This window comes from Chelonoidis abingdonii, chromosome 1 (genome assembly GCF_003597395.2).
Source record: "Chelonoidis abingdonii isolate Lonesome George chromosome 1, CheloAbing_2.0, whole genome shotgun sequence".
Taxonomy (NCBI): domain Eukaryota; kingdom Metazoa; phylum Chordata; order Testudines; family Testudinidae; genus Chelonoidis; species Chelonoidis abingdonii.
This window is the reverse complement of record NC_133769.1, coordinates 283298412-283314423: the sequence shown is the minus strand read 5'-3', so window position 1 is coordinate 283314423 and position 16012 is coordinate 283298412. Positions and strand designations below refer to the sequence as shown.

The window sequence follows — 16012 nt, the reverse complement described above, 5'->3', positions numbered from 1 at the left end:
TATATGCACATTCTTGGAACCACAGGGCATTAATCAGATTCACTTTTGCCAAGGTGCCCAAGACTTCTAGCATTTTTGCAGAATTTAAGGACACATTGTACCATACTCTCTGTCCTGGGACCCGGTTCCCCTTCTGTCTCTTGCAGTAGGTATAAAATTCCCCAGAGTTTCCTCCAATGCAAGAGAAGTGAATAACTGGGGAATCTCCCACACTAAAAGTAGGTGGGAGCAGCTGGTCCCATAGGCAAGGGTTTGTGGCAACACATTTTTGTATCACTTGGTTTCAAAGTTTAATGAAACTCTCCACCAGATCATCTGTCTGGAAATGATATGCAATGATGCAATTGTCCAGATCTTTCATCACCCATGATGTTAAGTTGGTCTCCTGGTTTGTTAAGATCTGCTGTGGCAACTCTTTCATAGTAAAAATCTTAATCAATTCTGTAGAAGTGACTTCAGTATTTATTGAACTTACAAAAGCCTCTGGGTACTTTATGGCATAATCTGTTACCAGAATATATCTATACCCCATTTCACTGTTTTTGAGAGACTTAACCAGTCCATCTCTATTTACTCAAAGGTGGTGCCCATCAATGGGAGATGGACTAAAGGAGTCTTTGAATACTCCTTGGAAGCAACTAGCTGGCATTCTGGGCATGAGGCACTGAAGTAAAATCTTTATACACTCCTGGTCAGTAGAAGCAGGCCAGGATTTAGGCACGGGTCTTCTCTTTGCACAGATGTCCCACAAAAGGCATTAGCCAACTGCGCAACTTCATGATGATATGGCCATATAATTAGGAACTGCATCCAGACCTCTCCCATCACTCGTTTTTTTTTTCTAGGCTGTAAAACCACTGCATATGGCATTCAAACTTTGGATATTGACTCACCTGTTGACTCGCTCACCACTTCCCCATTCACTACAGCCACTGATCATAGTCTCGACTCAGGATTTTGTCTTCTCGTTGTTACCTTGATAAAGTTTGAGAACCTCATCAAAATACCCACATCTTGTAGAGGGGCTGCTGCTGACTCCTCGCTGAGAGCGAAGATTAAAGGAGAATTCTCTTGTTTGGAATCTCCTTCTCCTTGGTCCATTTCCCCTCCTAAACATACAAGACCCATTGGGTTCAACACTGCCTTGCCCAGGATATCTTGGATCTGAGTACAAGAGGTTCTGCAGGTCGTGAAAACCTTTTCAATATGTCCTCAAATGCCCCTACCACTCCCTACTTGAGGATGTGCAAGGGAGGTAGTCCCACTACTGGGATGCAGTGTGCTCTCCAACAGTCAGTTGGAGCTGCATATGGCTTAATGTCCTCAAGCATGCACTCCAAATAAATTGAGAGGGGTGTGACATCTACTAAATTGTCTCTGATTAGGTTTGGCCGCTCCCTTCTACCTCAGTCCCATTTATTGCAATGGGGACAGTCAGCTTGAGAGGAGTGGGAGGCTCTTCCTGCTTGCTTGGTTTTCTGCCAGCCAGGCCTGTCCATAGCTGGACTCCTGCAAACAGTGCCAAATATACCGCAGTAGCTGTTGTTGAGTGGCTAGCTCCTGAACCAGTTGCCAACTGGCTCCACCAATCCATTTAACATGTATTCGAGGTCTATGATGGTGGGAGACTGCTAACTTCTCACTTCTCTGCTTGAGTTTGACTGATGTCCTGATTTGCTCCCTTCTTAAATCGTAAATAAATTATTAGGGTTGGAAGGGACTTCAAGAGATCATCTAGTCTAATCTCTTGCTCAAAGCAGGACCAATTCCCAAATCACCCCCTCAAGGATTGAACTCACAACCCTGGGTTTAATAGACCAATGCTCAAACCACTGAGCTATCCCTCCTTCCCAAAAAATGAATCTGGAGATGCTAGGGGATTGAACCCAGGGCCTCATACATGCAAAGCATGCACTCTACCACTGAGCTACATCCCCAGGGACTAGATCAATTTCCTGCATTCTCCACCATGAGTAAGCATGTGACTCAGTGGCCACCATATCCCCTGTGACTAGGCATGTCATAGCAGGCTCTACTCCCTTAGAACTTCCTGTTGAATGTCATTCCATCCCTATGATAGTTTGCTTTTTTTGCTACTCAGCCCTCAGCCAGGTCATTTTAATCCTACCACTTCAGATAAACCCAAGTTTAACATGTCACTAGACTGGCATTATCACATTGGTGATTAAGCCCCACTTCATGCTTTTGGACCTGCCAGACTTTGGCTCCACAGTCATCATGACCCCTCCTTATGGGGTCTGGTAGGGGAACACAGCCCAGAATTCTGTATGAAAAGTCAATGAGGTCTGTTTGTTTAGGCTCTTTCTATATTCCCCCCCCCCACATACCGATTTCTACCATGGTATGCAGATAAGCCTTTCTCACAGTCTTTTCCCTGGGTGACTCTTCTGTGGGACCCAAAACAAAAGAAGTTCAAACTCACTGAGGAACAAAAGAAACAAAAAGGGTTCTGCACCAGGCCTATCTGACCTGAAGATGATCTGACACTTAGGCATCTCTTGTTAAGCTCTAGTCCCAACTGATCCTTCCTTCCAAGAAACTTCAAGGCAGATACCAATTAGGCTCTAGTCCCACCTGGTCAGACCTTCCCTCCTCTGCAACTCCCAGGCAGCCTCTGTTGAGGCTTTGGCCCCCTTTCAGGATCTCCTTTCGAAGGTTAGCTCAATAGTTCTATTCCTTCTCCCAGTCAGCCTCCACTGATCTGGGATTTCACTGTTTTATCTCCTCCCTCCGGGATTGACACCTGCTGCAGCTGTAGTAGATTGAGGTTGATTGCATCCACAGGCTCTCCTTAACCATAGGAGGCCTTGTGTGATACACACTGTCAGGGTCTCTTTCCCACTTTGAACTTTAGTGTCCAGAAAGTGGGGACCTGCCTGTTCCCTTCTAAGCTTAATTGTAGCTTAGATCTTATCATGCTGCCACCAACCTAAAATATAGTGTTTAGGTACACTCCCTGTCCCCTAGAACCTTCCCTGGGGGACCCAAGATCCAAACCCCTTGGGTCTTAAAACAAAGGGAAATAAACCATTCCCCTCTCCGTTCTTCCTCCCTGGGTTACACTGGCAGATCACTGTGATTCAAACTCCTTGAATTTTAAAACAGAGAGGAAATTCACCTTCCTCCCCTTCTTTCCCCCTCCCAGACTCTCCCTGAGAGAGCGACACTGATCCCAACTCCTTGGATCCTAACACAAAGAGAAATTAACCTTTCCCTCTCCTTTCCCCCACCAATTCCCTGGTGAGTTCAGACTCATTCCCCTTGGGTCTTACACAGGAATAAAAAAATCAATCAGATTCTTCAAAGAAAAGCTTTTAATTAAAGAAAGAAAAAAGTAAAAATTATCTCTGTAAAATCAAGATGGAAAAATGTTTACAGGGTCTTCAGGTATATAGACTAGAGGGACTCCCTCCCCCTAGCATAAAATACAAGTTACAACAAACAGAGGTAAAATCCTTCTAGCAAAATACACATTTGCAAATAAAGAAAACAAACAAATCTAATCCGCTTTCTATCTATTACTTACTATCTGGAACCTGAGAGTCTGTTTCAGTAAGATTGGAGAAATCTGGTTACATGACTGGCTTCTCTTAATCCCAAGAGAGAACAAAGAACAGGACAAAAAGCACAAAACAAAGACTTCCCTCCACCAAGATTTGTAAGTATCTTGTCTCCCGATTGGTCCTTTGGTCAGGTGTCAGCCAGGTTCACTGAGCTTGTTAACCCTTTACAGGTAAAAGAAACATTAACCCTTAACTATCTGTTTATGACACACACCATCACAATCAACTTGTTGTTCTATCTCTGCAAATGGCATAGTCCATTGCCCTTTATCCACCAACACAGCAATTGTCAAAAATATTGTCACCAATCACTTGTCAAATGTATTCTTTTTTATATAGAAATTAAAGGCAAGGATAGTTGCTCTGTAGAAATTTGTTAAAGTTTTTAAAAAATAAAAAGCTGTCTGAAGGAATAGGGGTGATCATGAGGTCTTAGAATTACTTTCTGAGGCATTTCAAATGTTTATTTTTTCATTGCCTAGAAGGAACTACCTTTTTACAGGGCTATATTGAAGAAGTGTCTTTTCCTTTGTTAATTCATGGCTTCTACAGCTGACATGGATTTGTTTCACTGTGCATTGCAAAAGACACACATTTCTTGAAGAATTTTCCTCTGAGGTGTTGTTGAGCCATAGTGCATATGTATAACCAATTTTCTGCAACAAACCCAATGATTTGACCATTCCCTGTGATAGACATGCAAAAAACATTCTCAAACACAAGAACTAGCCCTCCCAAAAAGGGACATGCCTCACTCTTCTCCAAAACCTTTCTTGTAAATGCACTGAAGCAACACATTGGCTTTAGCAATATGGCCAAGAAAATCCAAGTGTTCTTCCATGGCATATGTCATAACTATAAAGGGAAGGGTAACAATATACAATACTATAAAATCCCTCCTGGCCAGAGGCATCAAAATCCTTTGACCTGTAAAGGGTTGATAGGGAAAACTCGACCCTGCCCAAGACCTCAGGCTGTTTGCTGAAAAGTAGGCCCAAAAGCCTTCAGCTAACAGCAAGAGTCCTAACTTGTTTTCTCTTGTTCCTACACAAAGGTCGCTAGGGTATGAGGAAACTCAGGGAAAGGGGAACTGGAAACAGGATCACGGGTGGCCCATAAGTGTCAGCTCAGCTTGTGTCAGTATGGTAATGGCTTTTGCAAAATGTAACTGCAAGTAGGTTATTATAGAACAGTTAGACCATCAGCATGATTGCAAGAGAACAATAACAGGAAAAACCCAATATGGAATGAAAATAGGATAGCTTGCTGATTTGCAATATTGAAATGTCCAAATAAGGCAAATAATATATGTAACCAGCGTGTTACGTTTTGCAGTTTTAACCTTTATAAGCTTGGTAAAATTTGTAAGGGATAGAGCAGCTTATCCTCTTGCATGGGGTCACGCTGTCTCTTCCTGCATATATGCTTGTATGAAATAAAGGTGCCTCAGGTTGTCTGATCCAAAATTAATCGTGTGATCAATTTTCCATGACAGAGTTAAGCTCAGGTAACCTGGCTGACACCTGACCCAAAGGACCGATAAGGAGACAAGAAATTTTCAAATCTGGGGGATGGGAAGGGAGGCTTTTGTTTGTGCTCTTTGTTTTGGTGGTTTTCACTCTTGGGACTAAGAGGGACTGGACATCAACATATGTTCTCCAAATCTTTCTGAACAAGTCTCTCATATTTCAAACTTGTAAGTAACAGCCAGGCAAGGCAAGTTAATTTATCTTTGTTTTCTCTTTACCTTTGCTAGAGGGAAGTTTATCCCTGTTTTGTTGTAACTTTGAAACTAAGGCTAGAGGGGGTTCCTCTGGGCTCTTTGAATCTGTTTACCCTGTAAAATTATTTTCCATCCTGATTTTACAGAGAAGATTTTTACATTTTCTTTTTAATAAAATCCTTCTTTTAAGAACCTGACTGATTTTTCCATTGTCCAAAGATCCAAGGGTCTTTGATCACTTTGTAACCAATTGATTAGGATATTATTCTCAAGCCTCCCCAGGAAAGGGGTTGTAAGGGTTTAGGGGGATATTTTGGGGGAAGAGGAACTCCAAGTGGTTCTTTCCCTGTTTCTTGTTAAATCACTTGGTGGTGGCAGCATACCCGGTTTTAAGCTAAGCTGGTACAAATAAGCTTAGGGGGCTTTCATGCTGGTCCCCACATCTGTACCCTACAGTTCAGAGTGGGGAAGGAACCCTCACAGCATATGATCAGAAGCAATAGATCTAGAAGATGATTCATGTTACAAAGAGAGGAAATGTTATTTGGCATGAAAACACAAGGCCAGATCACCATCCTTAACTACAGAGGTAACTAGTTGCTGTTGGAGAGTGGGGTGGGGTGGAATGAGGTAGGGAAATGGCAGAGCTGTGGAGACAGCCAGCCTTTCTTTCTGAATGAGTTAGGAAACAACTGTGTACAAATGGTCTATTCTATATTGGAATGCCCCGTTTATTTCAGTTCATATGACATGAAATACTATATATAATTATTGAATTTTGAAATTCTGAATGGAGTTTAGTTCTGATATGAGACGCTTTATTTCAAAATGTTAAACATGTGTAGCAAGCTTTATTTAGTTTTATCTCTGAAAAGCCTTGAGGATTCTGTTTTGTTTCTACTTACTCAGTTGTTCCACTTAAATAGGATATAGAAACAAGCAGCATACACAGCACTTTGGATTTCAGAGTCAATAAATAATTTATCAATAAAGAAGATATTTAGATTAAATATAGCTTAGTTCAGATTTTGTTTAGGCAAACATTTTTATTCTTTAACACCTCAGGAAACTAACCAAATTTACCATAAACAAAATCTGCGTACTTTTCTATGTTACACCTTCTTTCTCTAAGACCAAATATTTAACAACCCTGCTTCATTTGATGTCCTAGGTACCTATGTCAAATAGATGTAAAGCCTTACAAAGTTGTCATAAAAATTTACCAGCCCAGGTGCAGAATTTACTCACACATCCTGCTGCATGGTGATGAGTATAATGCAAAAATACCTGATGATATTTTACTCATCTGTCAATAAAAAAAATAAAAATGACATGCAAGCAAAACTAAGAATACATTCACTGTGGCTTTCTTTTTTTTATGGCATATTTAATATAAACTATATCCTAAATGTTTTGGAGAATTATAAATAGTGAAGAGATAATGAAGTTTAGTGCCATAAAACAGGAATTTAAAGGAAGACTGTGTTAGATGGAGAGGAGATGCTAGAGAGAAGTCTTTTATATCAAGAATGAGGAGATTAAGTGAAGGAATAGATTATAGGAATAGAGCTGTGAGCATTCCTCAGGAGGGCCCTTTCTATCCTCTTTAAAGTACCATTAACCAGAGTTGCATAAAGAGACATGAGTACAACACTAAGAGCTGCAGGTGCTAGATCCTCAACTTTGCATTGCATCATAGAAGTCAATTGAGCAAAACCAAATTGCACCAGCTGATGACCTGGTTCCTAAAATGCGCAGCTAATAGCCTATTTAATTTTAAAAAATCATTGGCTTCAGCAAATAACCTCCACCAGCACTCAGCTAGGAGGGGCTGCAGAGGTTTTTCATCCTTACTGCATAATGAAAGGCATATTTCAGATACAAGGGTTTGGGATAGGGTGACCCTATGCCTCGTTTTGGCCAGAACAGTCCCTTTTAAAAGCCCTACCCCAGATGTCCTGACTTTGTCCAGTTTTCTTTTGCCAACTTTAGGTGTGGTGAAGAGGAATGTGGGAGTGAGGGGAGGAGGCAGGGTTCTGGCAACCAACAACAGCCTGTGCAGGGGCAATCAGCAGAGTTCCAGTGACCAGCAATAGCCTTGCACAGGTGGAAGAAAGGGGGTAGCCCTCAGACAAGTGCCTTGAGCCAGCCTTATGGGGTCGGGGAGAGGAGGAGGTGAACTCAGGAGAGCAGCTGGGGATGTTCCATTTTCCCTTTGGGAAATGTGGTCACCCAAGTTTGGGCCCAATGTATCATTTTTATACCTTTGCTGGTTTTCTTACAATAATTTGTGACCCCATATAGGATTTCTTATATACACTTTCTTCTTGTTCATGAATGTTCTGCACCTGTGTGATGAACATGGATTTGTTCTGTAATAATTTATGAATACTGTATATTGACCTCATTACTGGGATGCTTAATGTATAGATTTAATATAATAATGGTCTTTAAGGAAAAAGCAGGAAAGAAAAAAGGTCTCCAGAAAAGCCACCACAAAGAAAACGCTCCAAAGAGTCTGGCTTGACCTCCTTCTGAGTCAACTAAACTGTTTTTTGACCACAGGGCCAAAAGATCAGGAATTGACAGGAATAAATGAACTATGGCTGGGTAAAACAAGACTCTTTTTCCTGAAGGCAAGCAGTCATTGGGGAGTTGTTTAATGAAAACAGACAGCCACCTGTTGGGGTGTATGAAAAAGCCAGGCCATCATGTTATGACTTTAGGTAACATAGACATATGTGTTGATTGTGTCTTGTTTTAAAGCCCATTTTGTCTAATGCTTTGTTGTACTGCAAAAAAAAAAGACACACTCTTCTTCTTTTTTTTTTTTTTAAGGAAGCTTTCTGGTCACTACATTCACAGGAAGAACCACAGATGCTGAACCCAGTCAGGTGTATTGGATAAGCACAGCTGATACACAAAGTGTTGTAGCCCAGGACCCGGTCTGAGAGTGGGAGAATCACCTGATTCCACCCTATGAGAAGTAAAGGCATATGAGGTAAAAGCCTGACATCTGATGGAGTGCACTCAGAGACCAGAGGTGCAGCTAGATCTGCCACTGTGACAGCCACTATTAAGGACATCTAACTGAAGATAAGCCTGTCTTCAATGTTTAATTTGTTGAAGTGTTGTCAGATTGCAATTTATATTAAGATAGAGGTGGGCAGTATTACCACTTGCCTAAAAGTAGCAGCTCATCTAGATTTACAGTTTGTTTTATTTTTGTTTCCTCTTTCTTTTTTTTTATTACCTTTTAGTGAGTTTGAATGGCAATGTAAGCAAACAATTTCTCACTCTCTATTATATTGACCTAAAGAGGAAAAAAGTGAGAAACATTATTGGGATGATAAATTGTCTGCAAATTATGGAAAACTTTTTATAAGTGGAGAGTCATGAATTTAGTATAAGATATAGATTATCACAACATTTTTCATTGTACTCCATTCCTAATCATAACATAAATATAAAGCACTAATTTCTGTAAGTTCTGAAGGAATGCTTCTGATGTCTTTATAATATTTTCCTATTGAAATAATGTGAGGTACCAATACACACAGGTTTCTTTTCAGCCAGATAAAAGATGCATGTAATTTTGCTGGTTAGCTCTTCAGCTGAAATAGCCAGCTACATTTCACTCTGACGTAAATCTTAGTCCTACCTTTCAGAGGGCCCTATGGGAGCAGAACGAACGTAGTAAAGTGGAATGTTATGAAGAGGGTGCATGTATGCTGAATGGTGCAAAGCTTGGTTCTGTGGAGACTCCTGTGCAGTGATGGAAAAGGAGCTGTGATAAGTCAGAGAACAGTATTGAAGCAGAAGTGTTGCTGTTCCATAGGTCTCTGGTCCTCCATACCCGGTGATGATGAGTGGACATGCTAAGACCACAGAGGATACACTTGCTAAAATTAGGGAACATTGTTAACAATTTTGTCCCTAAACATATATTCTTATATATATTCCTATAGATGGGGCTTCTGTTTTAAAGCCCACAGCATTAATTCCTTGATGAAATTCTTGATGTCCTGTGGCATTACGTGTCATTTTATGTCAGGCTGCCTAGTAAAAAATAAAATAGCTGGTAGTTTGAGTTCATTGGCCCATCACAACAAATGTATGTTGACTATATTTGGGATGAGTGAAGCTGTGCATTAAACATATGACATAGGGATGTCATTCAATTAGTCAAAGCAATGCTGGTGTAAGGTTTGAACAACTAACCTCAGAAACATTAGCTTGAAACATAATGAAATGGCCTCAGAAATTACTTATTGTTATTGTTGTTAACTAGAATCTCAATAAACCAATTGTGCTTGTGATTAAACCATCAGCTTTTGCAACTTGTCTCTTGATACTGGAATCTGAAATAGCATAGGTTTTTCCACCCTACCCCAACATTTAGAATAGAAAATCATTTGTAGATGCTGACTTCTTCACAGTGAGCACTGTGTACACCATGAAGAATTAATAACTACACCTAGCTCTTAGCCCTGGACCTAAAAGCACTTACCAAAGGCTGTTACTATCATTATATCCATTTTACAGATACGAAACCTGAGACATAGAGATCAAATGACTTGTCCAAGGTCATCTAGCCACCCAGTGGTAAAGTTGGGAACTGAACACAGATCTCCTAATTCAGTGCAGTAGACACTAAGCCACACTGTTTCACTTAATTTAAAATAAATGGTACAGCCGTCTGATGCTATATTGAAACTGGCCTCTAAATATATGCCTCCCTTAAAGGCAAAAGAGTGCTGCTCAGGTGCAGGGTTGTCTCCATGCAGATCTCATTTCACAGCCATAAACGTGAGGAACTGCTCAGTAGCAGTGGGGCATGCATGCCAAAAAGTTTTATGAATGCCTTTTCTTTTGATGCTAGTGGAGCTTTGAAAATTGGGCCCAGATAAATGATTCATACAGGCATAGATGTGGTAATGCATATGTGGCCCAAGAATTGAATTTATCATACAAACTGTGATATTTCAGCTAAATCTGTGAGTCTCAAAGGTTGCTGATCTTTTCTTAACATTAAGGTTAAAAGAATTTGTGCAAAATTTCTGAGGTTTACCTGCAAAAATCTAATGGCTACTGAAAATCAGCATGGAACTATGCATAAATGGTTGCATGCTAGCACTGCAAATAGCACAATTACTATTGTACTTATAGCCCTTTTTAAAAGTTATTGTCCTGTAGACATTTTAAAGAAATCACTGACCTACAAAAAGGAATGATAAAAATACACTTTTTTTCTTAAGCAAAAGGGCACCACTGTAATAGTCAATCATAAAAGAAGCTTCAACAATTAAAACAAACAAAAAGTTACCACTGGATTGTCTTTGGAGGTAGTCCAGTCGAACACTAACTGCACATAACTAGAAGCCAGGAAACCTGGATTTTAGCATTGATGTTGCTGACCATAAGGCCTTGGAAAAGTTATTTAAACATATTGTGCCTAAGTTTCCACATCTTAAACTTACTCCACGTATACACCTCTACTCCAATATAACACTGTCCTCGGGAGCCAAAAAACCTTACTGCGTTATAGGTGAAACCGTTTTATATCAAATTTGCTTTGATCTGCTGCAGTGTGTAACCCCGCCCCCCCAGAGCACTGCTTTACCGTGTTATATCCGAATTTGTGTTATATCGAGGTATACAGATCCATGGAGGTCCTTGGGTGCTTTCACAGTTCCGCCTTCCTCACCCCCATCCCCAACCTCTTTCTGTCAAGAACAAATTGTTGTCACTGATGGTAATTCACATTAAGAGATCTTAAATCTTGCTCAGTATTATCCCTCCATCTTCTCTCTGATCAGCCAGGAGGTTGGACCCCATAAGGATGTCCTTCCAAGAAAAGTTTAGCTGGTCTGTCTTGTTAACTATGTGCCCTGCCCACTGAAGTCATTGGGATTTCACTATATTTTCATCAAAAAAGTTGATATAATAATATTTACACATTTTTGTAGAGTTTTCTAATATATTTGGATAAAAAAGAATGCATAAATGCATATATAAATACCAAGTCTCAGTATGAATAAGTTCTTTTACTAGGTTCTGTAATGAGTTCTAAAGGGAAAAAAGACTCCTCTTGAATTCATTGTATTATGTTCACAAAATATAATAATCTGAAGAGATGAAAACATAAATTCAGAGATTTGCTGAACACCAGAAAATGCTACCAGACCATTTATCATATTATAGCTAATAATTCCTTCTTTCCCCCATCTTTTAACATTGCTATATAGTGCTGGAATTTTTTCTTCTGTTCATCTTTTCCTTAGGTAAATTGTACGTGTCACCAGTAATTTGTAATTTTTATAAAATAAACTAATAGAGAATAACTCCAAAGTACACTCCTTGATTAATGTTACATTAACAGAAACCTATCTACATCTGAATCTGAATCTGTTTTTCAACTTGTTTGGATTTTATCTAACTCAGGATCTTGTTACTTGTCATCAGTCCAGGATCATGGTCCAGGATGTGGTTTCCTTGCTCATGTACACATACTCATACTAGCTCTAACATGCTAGCATGAGCTAGTGAGAGTATAATTAACAGTGTACCTATGGTAGCAGCTGTGGAGGCATGATTATTTCATGTGGAGTGCAAACCTGCCTGAAATGAGTGGGTATGTACTCAGCCTGGCTCAGATGTGCCTCTATTGCCGCTACCCAGGATACTATGGCTACACTATTATTTACACTTGCTCTAGCTCCATGAGAACTAACCACCAGTATAGGCACACAAGCAGGGGAATCACACATCTAGTTCACAGTGTAGATGCAGTGTTAAAGATCCTACAGCTGCTCGATCTGAATCTGACTTCCCTCAGAGAATGATCCCATAGATACAGCAGCAGAGGATGTAATAAATGGCCATGACAAATAGAGGGACTGGGGGACAGCTGACCAAGGAACATAAATAAGAAGATGTAGTAACAGACACCCACTATGTATGTAATTATCTTGTTGAGACAATTAAAGAAATAAATAGTAGTAAATTACAATCTACTAATCAGTACTGAAGAACTGGTAAAATTCAGTATTGGGGATTTGTTTGTTTGTTTGCCTTCCTCTAAAGAATCTGGCAAGTATAATACTTTATAAATATTATTGAAAATATGATCCAAGATAATTTGGTCTAACCCCACCAGATGGCATTGTTGAGGGGCTTAATTAAATTCTGGCAGCATAAGATCTTGTTAAATTATGGTAACAATTAAAAAGGGAGAGAGAGAGAGAGGACTCATTGCTGTTGTGAAATACTAAAGCCAATCAATAATCTTATTACAATATAGAAGCAAGACACTTTAAGGACTCACCTATCCTCTCATTATTTTGTTCACTATTCAGGCCTAAATTCCAACTTCGTCAAGTTTAGTCAATTAACTTCCAGTCCCCACTTTTGTTGTTTACCAGGTATGGTCTCCATACAGTCCTTGAGTTATACTGACAAAAACCTTTTGTTTTGACTAACACAGTCTGTTTTTCACTGTTAGCATTTTTTTTAATATACAACCTTATGTAACAGTCTGAATTTGACTTCTGTTACCTTTTACCCAACCACATTTGCTAACTTTTATTACATTTTACATAAACCATTTTCCAACTGTTCATCCACTTTCTCACACTTAAAGTGGCAGGCTCACTGCTGAGGTAAGCTTTCTAGAACCATTTATTACAGCACCTAAGTGCCAATAGTTGTAGATAAGAGTCTATTTTTAAATGTGGTCTTGTTGGTCACAGAAATAGCAAACAGGGCTTTATCATTGATTTATTATTTCTTTATTAATTTATTTATATATTATTTCAATTGTACCATGGGAAGTCTCACAGGGCTTAGGACCCCATTTACTACATGTGACTGGGGATAAGGGGATGGGGAGCACGCTGAGATTACTTAATCAGGGCTAACTGCAAAGAATGGGGCAGATGACCTCCCAAATTAGTGGTTATGTCGAATACTTAGATTCACCAAACAGCAACAAAACAGCTTCTACTATACCTTGCTGGTTACCCAGAAGCCGAAAACACAGTTCCCTTAGAACAATCCAGCCTTGAGCTCCCACCCAGATAGCGAAGTCAATATGATGAGGATTACTGAAAATCTTGTTCATCGTATAAAAAGTTCTACCAATCCCAAAGGATTGGACACATTACTCGTCAGGTCAAAGAATATTTCAGATATTACAAAAATACATGTTTACAGTCAATTCTTATTAAGTAAACTAAGAAAAGTGTGAGAGATCATAGCTTAAAAGATCATTATACGTACAGATACAAATAGAGTTTTTAGGTCAATTTAATAGTAGAGATGGTGAGCTGTAGAGTTGCAAATAGTTCTTCCAGAAATAGTTCCATAGGTTATAGTCCAATGTCCAATACCAGGGAGATCCAGACTGGAGTTGGAAACCTCAGTCTTGTGACTCAAACATCCCCTGACAAAGCTTAAGCAGTTCTGAGATAACAGGATCAGGGCCGAAGTGATCCTTTTCTAGTTCTCTGGCAGTCTCTTGACCACAGGTGTTCCTGGGAAGAAGCATTGTGGCTTTGAAGTAAAACCTGCTGTTTCCTAAGCACCACTGGTAATTAGCTACATGAATTAGCATAATTAGCAAATAGCATAATCATGCCATTTACAGGTAATTTACTACATACTTCAAAGAGAAATAAAGATAATAATGTTACTACATTCACGGTTCATCTAAATGCTAACATCTCCTTTTGATCTCTGAATGAACAGAATATAGTAACAGAAAGGAACCATCTGTCTACATGGTTAACGTGTAACGAGATATAATAAAACACATATAATTACTATTTCCTCATATTCTCTATAATACAGGTTTGCATTTCAAAGCTTTACCTTATCTAACATGGAATGGCCCTAATTACCATACATGCTGACTCCTTGGGTGCTCCAGCCCTGGGAAAAAATGGCACTCACTGGCAGCTCCCTTCCCCGCCTTGCCTCAGCTCACCTCCACCTTCTCTTCTGAGCACACCTTCCCCGCTTCTGCTCTCAGTGCTTGCTGCTGCAAAACAGCTGTTTCAAAGCATAACAAGCTGTGGGAGGGAGGGGGGAAGAGCAGGTCATTTAGCCTACAAGTTGCTTAACCCATTCTGGCCCAGCATCACACCAGGCATGTCCAAAACAAATAACACAAGGATAATATTTTTCCCAGATAGCTCACTGTGGTGGAATGTTCAACCCACACTAGCCTGGAAAGAGTTAATGAGGCTCAGAAGGTGCCAGTTAACCTGATAAACCACCCCTTAGAGAGGATTAGGCTTGATAAGAAATGCCTGATTGGGGATGGAGCCTAGCTGAGCAGGAGCAGATGTGGCTGTATAAAGCCAAGCAGTGAAGGCAGAAGAAAGCTACATCGTGGAAGCCTGTAGTCCTTCTTTGGGCTTAGAAAGGGAAAGGAGGAAACCCAGAAGGAGAGTAGAATCCCTGAGATCCTGGCTCTGAGGGAAGGGTTTACCTAGAAGTGTGGTGGATAAGAAACACAGATGGAGCTGGAATAGGAAAAAGGTCAAGGAAATGGCATCTAGGTTTGGGATGATGTGGACTTTGGCTATGAATTCCAGAGTTCCTGAGTTGAAACTTGGAGTAGTGGATGGGACTGGGTTCCCCTACTGGCCACTGGGAAAGTGGCATCATCCTGGATTGGAGAAGTGCTGGTAACAATAACCAGTCCAGTGAGAGCTGGATACACCAGAAAAGGGAAAATACAGAGAGACCTCTATGGAGGTCCAAACCATGATGAAGGAGCACTGCAACTCCTGGAACATGGGAGAAGCCACATCACCATTGAGACGCAGAATGGGTTATCAGACCAAGTGTTTGCAAACAAAGTGTTCAGAATGATGATAAAATATTTAGGTTTTGACTTTTTTTTATTTTATTTTGAAGACTTTCAACAATCAAATAAAATTAACGTAAAGTTCCAAAGCAACTTTGATGACTAAGCCATGAAGAATGTGATTATGATAAGCAAGGATGATTCAGCTGTTTTACTTTTGTGCAGATCACAGAATCATAGACTTTAAGGTCAGAAGGGACCGTTATGATAATCTAGTCTGACCTTCTGAACAACGCAGGCCACAGAATCTCACCCACCCACTCCTGTATCAAACCTGTCTCTGAGCCATTGACGTCCTCAAATCATGGTTTAAAGACTTCAAGGTGCAGAGACTTTTCCAGCAAATGACCCATGCCTCACACTGCAGAGGAAGGTGAAAAACCTCCAGGGCCTCTGCCAATCTGCCCTGGAGGAAAATTCCTTCCCAATCCCAAATATGGAAATCAGCTAAATCCTGAGCATGTGGGCAAGACTCACCAGCCAGACACCCAGGAAAGAATTTTCTGTAGTAACTCAGATCCCACCCTGTCTAACATCCCATCACAAGTCATTGGGTGTATTTACTGCTAATAGTCAAAAACCAGTCTCATTATACCATTCCCTCCATATGCTTATCAAGATTTGTCTGGAAGCCAGATATGTCTTTTGCCCCCTGTCATAAACAGATAGCTAAGGGTTAATGTTTCTTTCACCTGTAAAGGGTTAACAAACAGTGACCTGCAACAGCTGACCAGAGGACCAATCAGGAGACAAGATACTTTCAAATCTGGGTGGAGGGAAGTTTGGGTGTGGGTCCTTTGTTCTTGGTCTGTTGTCTCTCTGGGCTCTAAG

The 16012-nt window shown here is 40.2% G+C and overlaps 1 non-coding gene across 1 annotated transcript; it reads right to left on the bottom strand.

Annotated features, from left to right (window-relative positions):
• Nucleotides 1-1864: 1864 nt before the first annotated feature.
• TRNAA-UGC (transfer RNA alanine (anticodon UGC)) lies at nucleotides 1865-1937 on the bottom strand. The gene has a single exon. It is a non-coding gene; the product is annotated as a tRNA-Ala (tRNA).
• Nucleotides 1938-16012: the final 14075 nt, after the last annotated feature.